Genomic DNA, 12,970 nt, shown 5'->3' with positions numbered 1-12,970 from the left:
TCTTCAAAATTTTGAGTATTTTGAGCATTGATATTAGCTTGACCTTGTAGAAAAGTTTGTATGGATTGCAAGGTATCCTTGATATTTGGCCTTTGAGAAGGTGATGGTGCATAAGTAGGATGTGCAGGTGGAGGAGCTGAATGGTATGACTGTTGAGGATGATCGTTTCTCCACCTAAAGTTTGGATGATTCTTCCAACCAGGGTTATAGGTATTCGAGTATGGATCGTTATAAGGCTTTTGGTAGGAGTTCATAGCATTTGCTTGATCGTGCAAGACTTCCTTGAATGCCGGTATGGTGGGGCAATCTGTAGTGGTATGACCCGACATATCGCAGATACCACAATACTCGTTTCTAAGCTCTATAGTCTTGACAGGCTCAACCTTCCTAAGCTCAATTTCTTCTACCTTCCTAGTGAGGGCTGCCATTTTAGCATGAAGATCATCCTCAGTTCTGAGGTTGTAAAGGCCTCCCTGTACAGAGCTAGTAGGCTTAGGCAAAGACTTGTTGTTTCTATCCCCGTTATCCCAAAGTTGGGCAGTCTCAGCAAGGGAATCCAAATACTCCCATGCCTCATCAGGTTGTTTTTCTAAGAATTTACCATTGCACATGGTCTCTACAAACTATTTCAACTGTGGAGATAAACCTTCATAAAAGAAGCTAATGGTTCTCCAAGTTTCGAATCCGTGATGAGGGCATGAGAGAAGAAGGTCTTTAAATCTTTCCCAACATTCATAAAATGTTTCATTATCTTTTTGTTGGAAATTGCTGATATGTCTTTTCAAAAAGTTGGTCCTTTGTGTGGGGAAGAACTTTTTTAAAAATTCTCTCTGCATATCTTGCCAAGTTCTTATTGATCTAGGTCGCAAAGAGTTTAGCCATGTTTTGGCCTTATCCTTTAGAGAGAAAGGAAACAATGTCAACTTGAGGACATCCTCGGTGACGTTTGGCACTCTAAATGTAATGCTCAATTCTTCAAAATCCTTTAAATGAAGATACGGACTTTCGGACTCTAACCCATGAAACTTGGGCAGCAATTGGATTACCCCTGGTTTGATGTCAAAATGTCCTACATTATCAGAAAAAATTATGCATGAAGGCTGACTAGTCCTAGCCGGTTGTAGGTATTGTCTTAGAGTCATAACATGGGGTTCTCGTTCTCGATTGTGGTGACTCCCCGCATCTTCATTTAAATCAGCCATCTCACAAGGTGTGAGATATTGAGAAGGAATTTCAGGGGTATGTCCTAAGGGATGATCTAAAGTTGTACGACTTAATCGACCGGTGTCGTCCCTATTCCACTTTAGCATGCAAAATATTTTTCTCTCCTTTTTTTAAAAAATAAATATAAGTACCAACTAAAGATACCCTAAAACGAAAATCTATTTACAATCAAACATGCAACAAAACATTACACCTCAATTTCTAATGTTTTTCTTAAATTTCTAGACAGCTCCTAACTAGTTTGAAGAGGGCACCTAAGCCTCCAATCCGGTCTAATGAACCGAGTTGACCAGGTAAGCTCCCAGGTAAGTGGAGGGGTCACGATGCGTTTGCAAAGGTCCCACTTAAAACCCACTTGCCTCGAACAGATGAACTGTCTCCCTTATAGGGACAAAGCTTGCCTAGACATCAACAAAGCCACAGAGCGAAATTGGTACAACTTTCGGTGGTCTTCGTCCTATTGAGCTCGAATGTCCTTAGGGGCCAACATCTAGTTGATTTTAGTTAAGCTTAGGATATTTATGCACTGGGATGATTTTTGGGCTAAGGACGAGTGATGAAATTCCGACCTTATCTTTTTAAATGGGTTCCGCCCTTAGAATATTTTATGCTGATGCCTTATACTATATGCAACAATCAAGAGATTTTTTTTTTAATATTTTATGACATGACATTAAATTTCATTGAATAGGTGATCAAGCAAATTATTTATTTATTTTTTTTAAAAATTTTATGAGTTGAAGTCTGAAATTTGAAATTTGAAATTTGAAATTTAAAATTTTTAAAATTTTAGGTTTTCCCTCTTTTTCTAATTTTGAATGATCACACTTGATCTTTTCTTAAAGTTTTTTTTTTCAATTTTCAATTATCAACAAGGGTTAATAAGATATGATAACAACAAATTTCTTATTCTAAAAAAATTAAATGCAGAAAATTCAAAGCAGAAAGTAGCAAGGTTTCGTATTAATCTAATGGTCTTAAAAGTCTCAGAATGTCAATCAGAATGTTCAGATTATTGAAAAATATGTCTTGCACCAGCTGACCAAATTTGAGTCCAATCAGACGGCTAATTTCTATGATATCAGAGTTTGATGCAGACTGTGCAGTGAATTAAAAATAGTAGTAAATTTTTTTTTTCAAAAGAAAAATACTAACTACTAAGGTAAAAATTAAATCTAAAATTATACTAATAACTCAGCCGTTCTCCGGCAACGGCGCCAAAAACTTGGTGCAAAAATAAAATTGCTCTCCCAAGTGCAGGAGATTCGCACAAGTAATATAACTCGGGAGTCCGAGGTCGATTCCTCAGGGAACGATCTAAAGATTATTAGCGTAATTTTTAGATGTAATTTTCAGTTGATTTTCAAAAGTTAAAAGCAGAGGATTAATAGATAATTAAACAAAGTTCAAAAATATAGAGAAGGCTGGGGATCCGGAATCCTCCTTAACAATATTACTTTCAATAAATAAACTCGGCGATTCTTGATTAAAGATTAATATGATAGAGTAGTTCTAATTATGGAGTATACAATCTGAAAACATGAATTCAACATCTAAGTATTTATCGTGCCGGTTACGTCTACGACAAATCAAACATCGAAACAATCCATGCATCAATATATATATAAACCATAAAAGATCTATCTAATAAATAAATATTCAAGAATTCAAAACATACCAATGGATATAAAACAATTAGAATAAAAGTTTAGAGTATACTTGATGAAAGCAACATGACAAGGATTCATCCATCACCCTTTGCCAAAAGAATTAGCAAGCCATTACAAACATCAGCATCTCTCCCTTTTTCACTCTCTTTTTTTTATTTCTTTTTTTTTCTCTTTCTTCTCGAAAACAGGGCATCCCCTGTTTCCTTCTTCTCTTTTCTTTTTTTTTTGTTTGAAACCACTGCTGCTCTGCCCCCGACGCCTCTCTTCTTCCCCCCTCTTATAACAATCTTCACCGCCTCCCATTTGAGGTGATCACAAGCGTTGGATGGGAAGAGGACGCGGACAGCCGGGGCGGAGGGCGTCAATCCGTGGCTGGATTTCGGGCTGGAGATTGGCATGCGGACGCGGTTGGACGCGGTTCATGGACGCGTGATGCTGGGAGGTGATCGCAGGATGATCACGGAAGATTGCTTGCGGGGGAGAAGCTCGGACGGACGCCATGGATCACTCGCAGGAGGCTGATCGCGGGCTGAAATCACGGAAGAGGTGGAGGATTGCTGGGAGGAGGCGCTGATCGCTGGCTCAGGCGGACGCTGTGATTGTGCACGGGAGCTGGTCACGGGCTGCTGGGAGGCGCTGATCTCGGCTGGAATGCAGTGAAGACGGGGTGGCTGGGAAGTGATCGCGGGCGGAATGGATGGGAATGTGGGAGAAGGCTGACACGGTGGACGGGATGCTGGGAAGTTTCACGGGTTCGGGTGGAAGAAGGAGCTGATCGCGGAAGGAGGAGGCTTTGATCACGGTTGCTGCGACGTTGGAGCTGAAACGGGTCCGGAAGCATCAGATGCAGACGTGGATGGTGTAGATCACGGTTGGACATTGGAGGAAGCTGGGATGAGTTGGAACGTGGACGGTGAAAATGGAAAACAACTTATGCTGGCACTTGGGATGATGCTGATTTGGAATCATAAAGTCAATTGACTGCAGATGGCTGGGAGCTTGGAGAAAGCTGGGAGATCCAATTGCAGATCTTCTTGGCTTGATGAATCTAAGCCCTTGGATGTTTCATTATGCATTGCCTCCAGATGGCTGCCATGTGTCCCTCGGGTGCAAGTGTGCTCAATTTTGTTCCAGTGTAATTAGGCTTGAAGTCAACCAAATGCACATTTAAACTCTGATTTACGATAATCTGTGCCAAATAAAATATAAAATTAATGCAGCCCTTTCATCATTATTTGTTAGCAATAATATTAATTTAAGCAACATGTATAACGCACTTTTGTGTTCTCATCACATCATTATCATCTTTAATAAGATATATTCCTCCTTTTGCATTAGGTGCTATTTTAGATTTTTCATTTTTATCTGTTGTATCCCAAGCTTGTGCATTTTCTGCTAAAAGATCAAAATAATCCCAGGCTTCATTTGGTTCCTTACTCATGAATTCACCATTACACATCATTTTTACAAATTGTTTCATATTGGAGGACAAACCATCATAAAAGAAACTAATGACCCTCCAAATTTCATATCCATGATGTGGGCAAGCAAGCATAAGGTCCTTAAATCTTTTCCAACACTGAAAAAATGTTTCTCCATCTTTTTGTGCAAAGTTCATGATATTTCTTCTAAGTGTGTTTGTTTTTTGTGTTGGAAAGAATTTCTTTAAAAATTCTCTTGTCATTTCTTGCCAGGTAGCTATGGTCCTAGGCCTCAAGGAGTGTAACTATGACTTAGCTTTTTCCTTTAAAGAAAAAGGAAATAACTTAAGCTTAACTACTTCTTCAGTGACATCATTGAAATGAAGTGTTGAACACACTTCATCAAATTCTTTTAGGTGCAAATAGGGACTTTCAGAATCAAGTCCGTGAAACTTTGGGAGTAATTGGATTATTCCTGGTTTCATGTCAAAAGCTCCCGCAGCAGTAGGAATAACCATACAAGATGGGGTACTGGTCCTAGTGGGTTGTAGATAATCACGAAGCGTTCTAATAGGTAAGTCATCTTGAAATTCATTATCTCCCTCATTACTACCATTATCTTCCATTTGATTATTTGAATTTTGAACAATTAAATTTTTATCTCTTGATTCAACTCGAAATAATCTATTCATTTTATCTCTCTCCCACAACAGCATATACTGAAATTTTATTTTATTTATTTATTTATTTATATATATATATATATATATATATTTTTTTTTGTTGGTACAAGTACCACCTAAAGTGATCTAAACAAACACCTTCAAAATTTTAATTAAAATTAAACATCCCCCAATAATTTCTAATGTTTTCCTAAAAATTCTAGACAGCTCCTAACTGGTTTGAAGAGGACACCTAAGCCTCCAATCCGGTCTAGTAACCTTAGTCGACCAGGTAAGCTCCCAAGTAAGTGGAGGGGTCACGATGCATGTAGCAAAGGTCCCACTTAAAATCCACTTTCCTCGAACAGAAACTGTCTCCCTTCAATCACTTAGAGGGACAAAGCTTGCCTAGACATCGACCCGGGCCATAGAGCGAAATTGGTGCAACTTTCAGTGGTCTTCGTCCTATTGAGCTCGAATATCCTTAGGGGCCAACGTCTAGTTGATTTTAATTAGGCTTAGGATATTTATGCACTGGGATGATTTTTGGGCTAAGGACGAGTGATGAAATCCCGACCTTATCTTTTTAATGGGTTCAGCCCTTAGATTATTTTATGCAAATGCTTTATATTATATGCAACAATCAAGAAGATTTTTAACATTTTATGTCATGACGTTAAATTGCATTTGAATAGTTGATCAAGCAAACTAGCTTATTTTTTTATTATTATTTATTTATTATTTTATTATTTTAATTAATAATTTTTTTAATAATTTTTTTTTAAATAAGAGTAAAATTCTAATGTAGGAAAAATAGGACTAGTATGAACAAAATAGGAAAATTAATTTAAATACTCACGGCCCGAGTTCGTTTACTCCGGGAATCCAAAAATGTGATCTTGATCTTCCTCGTTACTGGTCCCGCTTTGTATCGTCCTTGAATCTGAAAAGATTTAAAATTTCAGCTGTGTTAAAAATAAAGAAAAATTGAAGAAACAGAAAGTAAAAATTGAAATTTGCAGCCTTGTTCTCGTTCGCACGTTGCAAATCCCCGGCAACGGCGCCAAAAAAACTTGCTACGATTTTAATCTTGCTCTTTTAAAAAGGAAAATTAAATGTAGAATACTCCAAGTATAGGGTGTAGCAAAGTAATATTCTCGGTGAGTCCGAGATCGAATCCACAGGGATTTGACAGTGAATAAAAACTAAAGGCTGAATAATATTCGGATTGACAAAAATATAACTAAGGCATCAAGATTCAGCCTAGCATTTCATCATGCTTTTCTTAAAATCACCGATTAATCATAGTAAAATAGATTTTTATGGGCAGCATTACAGTAATTCAATTTTAAACTACAGGAATTTCTAAGCATCTGTTATACCCGGGGGAAATAACAAATCAAAGAAAATATATAAGTTTGAAATAATTTCTATAAATTTACTGCACCATAAATCAAATCAAAAACATTAAAATCCCATTGATGATTAAATGAAATACATGAAGAAAATGCTAGGCTTTTTCCTAGCCTTAGCTAGAGAAGATTTAGCTACTCATATGAAATGGAAACATTTTTATAAAAAGGATTAGTAAAGAATAACTTAAAATAAACATAAATCCCTTTTTTTTTCTTTGGTTCAGAAAACAGGGTGCTCTGTTTTCTTCTCCCGGCTGCTTTCTCCCTTCCGTGGCCCGGCTGGATGAGGAATCGTGGCTTCTCCTTCTTGGCTTCTTCTCCTCTCTCGCCTAGACTTAGATGGATCCGGCCTCCCTCTCATGATTTGCTCCGTCCGGCTAGGAAAATCGGAAGAGGAGATGCAGATGCTTCGGTGGTTCCCTTGGTCTCTTACTCCTCTGTCGCACACTCGCACGGCTGCTTCCTCTTCTTCCCGAATGGCCTCCTTCTTCCGTCCCCCCTTGTCCTCCACACATGATCCCCTTTTATAGACACTTCACCGGATTGGAGAAGCTGGAACGCTGCTGGGAGCGGATGAGGCGTGGATTTGAATGCTTGGGACTCTTCGGCGTTGGGAGGTTGAACGTTGAAGAAGTTTGAGCTGCAGTCATTGATGTTGGATTTAAATGCAAGACCCTCGGATGAGAATTTGTTTGCTGGGAAGGGAATTTGAAGATGAAACGATCGGATGTTGAATGCGGCTTGGAATTGAAGAGCCGGTTTGCATGTGCTGGGAGGTCCACTGTCGGTTGGGAAGCTGAGATTGAAGCGTTGCTGTTCGTTGGAAGCCACAGACGATGGGATGAAGGAAACGTGGATGACCCTTGGGAAGAAACAGGGGAGACGCTTGGAGATGATGATCGTTGGGAAGCTCCTCATGGCCGCTGGCTCGAATGGATGGAATGTGGCAACGGTTGGAAGACTTTGACGTTAGGAAGTTGCTGGGAAACGGATACTTGGTTTGAGAAGCAATTGAATTGCTTTGGGACTCTCGAGACGGCCCGGGGACACTTGAAGATGTTGGGAAATCACTTGCTTCAGCCCGTTGACGTGGATACATGGGAATTTTAGGTTAGGAACTGTTGAGTCGCCTCATTACAGACACTGGAGAATTTGTTGAGCTCGGGCTGACAGGCATTGGGCTGAAACCCAGCGTTATTGAATCTCTTGAATTACTTGCACTCAGACAAAAATAAAACATTAATTAATTAATTTTATTAATAAAGATTGGCTATAATACTAATTAAGATAATATGAAAATTTCACTTTTGTACTCTTATCAGAAATGAAAAGTGGCGACTTCTTGTATTTAAAGTGGCGACTTCTGAAGACGATGAGTCGACTCTTATGTTTAAAGAGGCGACTCCTGATAAAGTTGAGCCGACTCTTAAGAATTAAGAGTCGATCCTTTGAAGATGACACAACAAAAGCTTTCTCCACATTTTGAAGTGCCGATCCAGAATGAACATGAGTCGACCCCTAAGATACATGAGTCGACCCTTGTACTGCTGGGACCACAATGGGAAGCTGTGAACGACTTTTGTCTTCTTCTGTAATAGAAAAAGATTCTCATCAGAATGGGAAGAAAGGAATTCAAATCCCGCCGAAGAATTTGTCTATAAATACGAGGGAACCTTAGAATGAAAACAACAAGGAAAAGAAAAAGATTCTATTGAAAACAAAAGGTTTCCACTAAGAAAAAGAGAAGCAAAGCTTAACAATTCATCTTTCTCACTAGCATTGTAATCTGAAACTTTCTCTTGTGAGGTGATCAGTCGAAGTTTTTCACTACATCGTGAAGAGCTGCTGTTCGGATATTGGAACATCCTTCCACAACCAACTTTTTCATCGGCTTCAGTTTTTTACTTTCATTGATTTATTTTTTATATGCTCTAAAGCTTTAAGTTTTCTAGTTACAGCATTCTTTTAGTTGGATTAATTATTGCTGTAACAGTTTCATTGATTTGAAATTTGTAAAGGCTCTTCCAAGCCTCAATTGGAAGTTGCTGAATCGGAAATATTCAGCAAGGAAAAAGTTTCTGGTTGGTTTATCTGAAAACCAATTGGGTTGTTTGTGAGCCCGGAAAAACAAACGTTGTAAAGTTTTTGGTTAGTTTGTCTGAAAACCAACTAGGTTGTTTGTGATCCCAAAAAATAAAAGGTTTTCGGTTGGTTGCCTGGGAAAACTAGCTGGGTTTTGATTGTAAGCCCGAAAAATAATCAGGCTGTAATCTGCTGGGGTATAGTGAAATCTCAAGCTAGGCTTGAGGAGTGGACATAGGTGCTGGGAGTGCACCGAACTACTATAAACCTTGATGTTTGTGATTGTGGTTCTTCTCTTCCTTTCCTCTGCATTTTTCTGACTGCTTTTCTAACTTTATTTACTGTCATATTTGTGCAATCTTATTTCCACTGCTGAATCTATAACATAATAGTAACTCATACTCTCCATACGTTTTAACTTTGACTATTTTTAAAGAGACCCAATTCACCCCTTCCTCTTGGGCTGCACCTCTGGGCAACAAAATCACTTCACATCATTACTTCGAAAGCGATAATGAAAGATATCGAAAGCCAATCACCTGTGTTCGCCCTTGTGGCTAGAGTTATCAATGTGAAGTCGAATTCCGAGCACCCACCGCAGTAGTTTTCCTGTTGGAGGAGTTTCACTCTGTTTTTCCTAAGAATCTTTCAGATACACTTTCTCCGATGCGTGATATCCAGCACGTAATTGACCTCATTCCTGGAGCATCCTTGCCAAACCTTTTCCATCGTAGGCTCAACCCAAACAAGCGCACCGAACTGAAACGTCAAATTGACGACCTCCTCACTCGAGGGTATATTCGTGAGAGTTTGAGCCCCCGTGCTGTACCTGTAATACCCAAAAAAAAAAAGAGGGGTGGACGGGCCGGCCCGAAAAGACCGGGCCCATCCACCATATACGATCGTGCCCTAGGCACGATCGTTGGAGAAGAAACACAAGAAAAAAAAAGGGGGGCAGCGGCGGCTTTGGGGGCGATCGTCGGGGGAGACCGAGCGCCGGAGTCGAGAACCGGCCGACCGTGGAGGAAGCTTTAAAGCTCTTCCTTCCTTCAAGAAGATCCCCACAAATCGAGTGAAGAAGCTTGGGGATCCGAGGGTCTTCCTCCTCCGATTTTCCGCCGGAAAGGTCGCCGGAACACCCCCACCGGATCGAGGTAAGCATGGTTCCTTCCTTTGTGTTTTATTTCCTGGATTTGGGGCGGCGTGGGTGAAGTTTTTGGCCGGTGAGATCGCCGGAGAAGAGTTCGAAACAGGGAACCCCTGTTTCGGCTTCTCTTTTTCGGATCTTGTAGCCGCCGCCGGCCGCCGGGTTGGCCGGATCCATGGAAGCTGGGTTGAATCGGGACTGTGGGAGGTTTTGATGAGGAATTTCTAGGGTTAACTGAAGATGGGAAGTGTGGATCCGAGGCTTTCTCCCTCGTGATCCCATCCCCTTTCCCTCTTCCTCTCGTCGGTTGGCCGCCGACCGGTGACGACGGTGAGAGCCACTGTGGCTGCCGTCGGGTGGGGGAGCCGAGCCACCATTAGAGTGGTCTGCCGTTGATGATGGAGGGGGGAAGGGAGGAAAGAGGTCATGCCGGTTCTTGGGAGAAGAAGAGGAAGGGACCACCTCTTTCTCTCTCTCTTGGCCGGCCACCATCGCCGGCGACTGCAACAGTGGCGGCCGGCGATGGTTCGGCCAGTGGTGTTGTCGGGTTGGAAAAGGAGAGGGCACATCTATCATGGCTATTGGCCTTGGATCAAAAAGATTTGAGGAAGGGAGATGTATTCCCAACCATGAAGAGAGAGGAATCATCCCTTTATCTTGGTCTCTTCATCGGGACCGGCCATCGTCGCCGGCATGGCTGCGGCCACGGCTGGCGACGACATAGGCCGATGGTACAAGGTGGGAGTCAGGCCACCCCGACTGTCCTAGATCTGGAGGGATTGAGATGTTTGGGGACCTGGTGATGGACCCCATAGTAGATGTGAATTATGGTTTAGAATATTTAAATATTAAATAATTTAGTTTGTGATTTATAATTGATGTTGTAGGGGAAGAGTTAGCGGTGCCAGGAGGTTTTGATCAGGGGACTCAGCACCCCAGCTCGTAGGTTGTGATCCAGATCTGTATTTGAGTCAGTCTACAATTTCTGTAAGAATTCTTGTACGCCAATCCTACATGATATAAATATTTTTACATTATATATGTTTGATATGCTATGATCCAGACAAAGCAGAAATAGTTTTATATAAAATTATATTTTGATCGTGTTGGCTTGTGATTGGTAGTATGATGGATACATGTAGGTGTATAACTTATACCTGCATAATTGAATTTATGAATATGGTGGTATGGACTAACCATGTTATATTAATTGCCCTGTCACAGGCCGGAAATGTGACCATGGTTAGTCTAGGCCGGATATAAGATGGAAAAAGGAATTGATGTGTGTATGTGAATTGGTTAAATGAGTAGGGACCTTGGGCTTATCTCGTTAGTATTGATTGCCTCATCACAGGCTGGAAATGTGATATTATCGATTGCCCCATCACAGGCTGAAAATGTGATACCATCGATTGCCCCATCACAGGCCAAAAATGTGATACTATCGATTGCCCCGTCACGGGCCGGAAACGTGACCGGGATGTAGCCCAAAGTCGGAAAGATAATTGATCCGGATCAAGTTAATATAGAATGGAAAGAAAAAGCATTGAAAATATTAATGAAGATTTATGAGTTATCGTATGCTATATCATTCTTGCGTGTTGGACTTTCATTGATATTTGATGTACATACTTATATTGATTATTTGAGCCTTTTGATAGCCGATTTATGATTTCAGGAAATGTGCATCGATTTGTCGTGGTTTCTAAATTAATATTATTATTGTGTTGGTATGGATGTGTAGGGATTCTTACTGGGCTGTAAAGCTCACCCCCTCTTTTTTTTTATCAGAGTTGCAGGATGCATAGATTTGGGTGGATGGGCGCAGAGTGCAAGTACCAGAGTCATTAGCTAGTTAGTTTGTTTATCCTTCTTTGATGTTGATGAACATTTGAAGATCTTGTAATTGAACTAAATTGTTTATCTGGACATTTTGGATCTGTCTATTTGAATTAATTAATTAGTTGTGGATTTATTGAAATTTTTGTTAATCTTAGGCCTTGCATGATCTTTAGGGCACTGCTCTAGGGCTCATGCGGCCGGTCGCGTACCGGACCCCGGGTGCTGGGTTCGGGGGGTGACAGAGTGGTATCAGAGCTTAAGGTTAAGGTATCCTAGGGTTTAGGTTCAGGTGAGTGTGAGTGGAGAATTATGATAGGAAAACTATCAGAGCCTTGGTTTATAATCATCTGAGATTGTAACAGGAATGATATTGTAATCTAAGGTTTAAGACCACTAGGGACTGTGGCCTTAGTGGCATTAGAGTTTGACATTTAAGATCATTGGGGATAGTGACAAAATTGGAATTTGAGCATATGTTTAAGATCACTCGGGATTGTGACAGGAATGAAATCAGAGTTTAAGGTTTAAGACCACTAGGGACTGTAGCATAAGTGGCATCAGTGTTTGAGGTTTAAGATCATTGAGATTAGTGACAAAATTAGAACCAAAGCATAAGATTAAGATCACTTGGGTTTGCGACAAAAATGTATTATAGCTTAAGGTTATGATCACTTGGGATATGACAAAAGTAGTAGAATTAAATTCAATGCTTATGTATAAGATCACTAGGCATTGTGATAAAATGTAAGTATTGGGTTTGATATTCGACAAGTATAGAAGGACTGGATAAATTGTCTTTGATCATGATAAAAGAGGATTAGACCTAAGGCAAGTATAGGAAGGTTAGCCTTGGCATATTGATTATATCATGTTTAGATGTTGTGTAAGTGACCTGAATGTTCAAACATGATATGGGTGTAGATGTGATAGCGCTTTTGGTTTTGCTGTTAATTATTAGAGTAGAGTTTGTGCATGGATCTATCATAGCATTGGAGTGAGCTAAGAACGATTTTTCATCATATTAAAGCAGATTGTTCCTCGAGGTTAAATCTGTATATGAGATTATATTTGGTATTGACATGTTTGGATATTTAAATAGGTGTATTTCTATTGGTGGGTTAAATTCTTATGGCTAGTATGCAAATTGGTGGAGAATTCTAATTACTTGAATTTGTATATTCAGATTGGGCTACTGAATTTTTTTTCGTAGTTGTTGGAGACTATTGGATGTGTTAACTTGAATGCAAGTCTAGATTTATGATCTAACCAGGAATCTTTGTAAAATACAATATTGAGTAGAGATTTCGATTTTGAGATGCTTATATGAGTTATCACATGTAGCATTGATGTTAAACATTAAGAATCTTAGTGAAGAAAGATTTGGAGGATAATGGAGTTAATTCTATTCATAGTAATATTGGCTCAATGACTTCTAACCCATTGAATTTGAAGTAAATCTTTTTTGAAAAGAAGATCAACGTAGATTGTCTAATCGAATTGCTGAGGA

The 12,970-nt window shown here is 39.9% G+C and overlaps 2 non-coding genes across 2 annotated transcripts; both read left to right on the top strand.

Annotated features, from left to right (window-relative positions):
* Nucleotides 1-681: 681 nt before the first annotated feature.
* On the top strand, nt 682-790 carry LOC120104982. Its single transcript, XR_005507382.1, has one exon. It is a non-coding gene; the product is annotated as a small nucleolar RNA R71 (small nucleolar RNA).
* Nucleotides 791-4,423: 3,633 nt separating this feature from the next.
* Nucleotides 4,424-4,530, top strand: LOC113461586. Its single transcript, XR_003383862.1, has one exon. It is a non-coding gene; the product is annotated as a small nucleolar RNA R71 (small nucleolar RNA).
* The last annotated feature ends 8,440 nt before the right edge of the window (nt 4,531-12,970 follow it).

This window comes from Phoenix dactylifera, unplaced genomic scaffold, assembly GCF_009389715.1.
Source record: "Phoenix dactylifera cultivar Barhee BC4 unplaced genomic scaffold, palm_55x_up_171113_PBpolish2nd_filt_p 000153F, whole genome shotgun sequence".
Lineage (NCBI taxonomy): Eukaryota > Viridiplantae > Streptophyta > Magnoliopsida > Arecales > Arecaceae > Phoenix > Phoenix dactylifera.
Note: the sequence above shows the minus strand (reverse complement) of the source record. Positions and strands in the feature narration are given on the sequence as shown.